The sequence below is a fragment of the Vigna radiata genome, chromosome 4, assembly GCF_000741045.1.
Source record: "Vigna radiata var. radiata cultivar VC1973A chromosome 4, Vradiata_ver6, whole genome shotgun sequence".
NCBI lineage: Eukaryota > Viridiplantae > Streptophyta > Magnoliopsida > Fabales > Fabaceae > Vigna > Vigna radiata.
In genome coordinates this window covers 11,306,323-11,310,263 of record NC_028354.1, presented here as the reverse complement: position 1 = coordinate 11,310,263, position 3,941 = coordinate 11,306,323, and positions in this window count along the sequence as shown.

Below are 3,941 nucleotides of genomic sequence, written 5' to 3'. Positions count from 1 at the left end.
AAATCTTATCCTATAAAGATGTAAGATAAGGGTTGTTATCCTCTTCTCCTCTATATAAGGAGACATCATCCTTGTAAGAAGGCAGAAGCAACTAAATAAGATCCTTTGAGTTTCTTCAACAACTATGAGTTTCTAAATCTCTCCTCTTCTCTCTCGAAAATCCTCTTCTTTATTATGTCTTGGTTCTAGAATTAGTGTATAATTAAATATAAATTAAATAAAAATAAATGAGATTAGTGTAATTAGACATAAATAAAATAAAGTAAATATATGACTAATGCATAGAGATAAATTAAAATATTATAAATATAAATAATGAGGATGACAATTAAAAATAAATAAAATGGAAGTAAATAAAATAAATATATAGTTAAAAATAAAAGTTTAATAATATATGCATAAGTTTAATAAAATTAATATAAGAGTTTAATCTTCTCCTCTTAGCTTATTAATTTGAGTAATACCTTAAGAATTAGTTTAAATTAAAATTTCTTAGATTCGCTTATCCAAATTTTCTTTCTCTTTTCGTTTTTCTCTCATATCTTATTTCACTATTATCTTTTCTTTCATTTCATATATTTTTGAATTAACTTTTTATTTTAAAATTAATTATTTTTGTAAAATCGTGATTTCATTCATTAAAATAATCTTATATTCCTTTATCTCTTGCAAAAATCTTTCAATAAATAAATAAATAAATAGATAAAGAGACACTTCAATTTAGATAATGTAATTTGTGTTTGATATTTAAGGATATTTTTAGAGAGAGAGGAGAGAGAGAGAGAGGAGAGAGAGAGAGAGAGATAGAGAGAGAGAGAGAGAGAAATAGTAGACCAGTATAAAAATCTTTCTAATTCAAAAATAGACGTTCCACACAAAAATTGTCTTACTTCTTTTAATTAAAAGTACTAATTTTGATAATGTTTATCAATATTTCAATTAATTTGTAAATAATAAAAAATTGAAAATTGTAAAATAAACATAGATTGTGTTAGAGGAGTTAAGATGGCAGAAATGAGAAAGTGGATGAAGTTATAACAAATAACTAAACTCAGTTTGTCTTTGTAAAACAATTAATTTGTATTATTTTACATATTCTGAAAGGTCTCGTATTTCCAGAGGTGGGAGTCTGCCGGAAACTCAGTTCTGATACTTTAAAACTCAGTTTTGATACTTTAAGGAGATCTATTATAGATATAGTTTGTGTCTAACCAACCGTATCATCAATCCGTAACAGTAATTAGCTTTCATTATTTTCATCTTGTACACCAGTTTAGCTCTCTAAAGTGATAGCTATGACAATAATATTTGTCTTTGTATGTCCTATACATTGGTTTTACTTTCACTCTTTACAAAATTAGTGGTTTCTACATTTAGCAATTGGTTATGATTTCCTCTTGTTTACTTTGATCATTGAAGCCATGCTTTTTTCTTCTTTTTTTCCCCTTTTAATCTTGTAGGAAGCTAGTGCCATTCCTTTTGCTGCATTGACAGCTTGGCGTGGACTAAAATGTACAGCAAGAATAAGTCAGGGGTAATTTTTACTTATTATTTTCTGTTCATTTATTCTTTTGTATTTTATTACACTATAAATTCAGCTTGCCAAATTCAGTTGGTGAATGTTCATAAGGATTTTATTCTTGTACTAATTTTTGTTTCATAAGGATTTCATAAGGTGCCTTCGAATTGTAGAAGTAAAACCTTAAAAACACTACCTTGACCTAACTTGGAGACAAAGGCAAAAGTGATATTCATTATGAGAATATATGACCACTATTTATAGAGAATCCTCTCAATTACTAGAGTTACATGTGGCCACTAACTATGGAAAATCCTCTCCAATGTGAGCATGACACATGACTACTCTCACATGGGAGGTCCCACACACCTTTGTCCACCAAGCTAGGTTAAAACTTTGACCACATGGTCAACCTGCTCATGGACATCCACTTTGGGCCTTCACCTTTGTTGACCCAAGTGGTTTAAAAACCATAGACTACTTTGACCAAAATATAAGGTCCAAATTAAATTCTACACTACTTGATCCATAATAAAAGTTCAAATAGACTACTTGACTCAAAATACAAGGCCCAAGATAGCCCAATATAGTAAAAATTATCTATAAGATTAATCTCCTTTAGGTTAAACATACACATAAATACTCTATTTATAATAGAAAAAATATGAGTTAAACCCAAAATATAAACAAAAAATAATAACAAAATAATTAAAGATAAAAAATAAAAATAATATATATATATATATATATATATATATATATATATATATATATATAGTTTAAACTTTCATTTGATCCTTGTCTTTGTATGTCAATCCCAAGTGGGTCATCATTTTCTTTTCGGTCTTAATCGGGTCCATAAACTTGTAAAAATACGCCAACTAAGCCCTTTCCGTTAAGTTTTCACGCGTCTACGTGTAATTTTTTTTAGATAATGTGGAGTGCTGAGGTGTATTAAATTTTTTTGAATGACTTATCTGTACAATCAAGCATGGGATCAACACCAAGACAATGTTGTGGCTGTCATACGACCAAGCACTATCATCGGAGCACCGTCAGGGGTAGCTGCTCCTCACCTCCTCCAGCTCTGTCACGCGTCCCCTAAGCACGTCAAATCGCACAAACCCAAATCGCGACACAAAATGCGAATCACCAACATTGCAATCAAAGCACCACCATCAACAAATCTGACGTCTCCTCCATAATAATCACTGTAACCTCCTGTAAGGCAAAACCCCAAAGTTGTGAATCTTAAATCGCGCCTTCATCTTCCTCTGCGAAACCAAATCTAAGGGAGAAGAAAAATATTAAGCAAGAGAACCAAATCTGAGGCACTTGGGAAGCAATAATTGAGTGAGTGGAAGTGGAGAATTAATTTCTGTTTGACAGAAGTTGGGCCCAAGAAAATATTGAATCTGATGAATGTTCCATGGTTGACTAGAGAGAATGTTGCCAGCCACTTGCAGGTGATGCTATAATTTCACTCCTTCAATGTTACCCAAAGGACACAATGTATTAATAGAGAGATGTTCCCATTCAGGACCCTTCCATTGTCTTGGTTCAGTAACTCCTCACAAAACTAGGTTCCTCTTTCTTTCTTTTTCATTCATTCATACCTCCATTCTTCTGTGTTTTAATCTATATTTCGAAAAATATAGGACTATAGTCACTGTTGTTTTTGTTAGATCTCTGAATATTTCTTCAATATTGTTGTTCGCTTGATCTGTTATTGTTCTGTCTTTGGAGTGGTAGAAGATTCTGCTTAGTCAAAGATTCTTGTTTGTTATAGAAAGCACCTCAGGAACTAGATCTCTGTGGAAAGTACAGTTTTTTTGTTCGATCTATTCTGGCTAACAGCATGCTCTCCATGGATTCCCTCTTGGACAATTTTCTTGGTTCGGTAAATAGGTCCATATTTGAAAACGGTTATGTCTCGTTGTAACATGAACTTTGGTATGCAGAATATAGGAATGTCAGAATCTTCACCACCATGAACCATGCCGCGTTGTTACCACCATGCTAGAAATCGCACAACCAGGTCTGAACCATCATTGCGGCGCGACATCAAGTGAACCCTAAATGCCCAAATCGAACTCGCCATCGTCGCGCAACCAGCAGAAACGCAGAAGGCGAGACCCTTGAGGCAGCGTTTAGACAATTGTACTAGACTTAATAATAAATTAAATAAAAAATGCCACGTAATATAAGGTGTATACATATGTGTACCACACCATCAAAGTTAGACGGCGTTATTGGAAAATTAACGGAGAAGATTTAATTGGTGCATTTTTACATGTTTATAGACTCGATTGAGACTGAAAAAAATGATGATTCATTTGAGATTGACACACAAATACAAAGATCAAACAAGAGTTTAAACCTATATATATATATATATATATATATATATATATATATATAT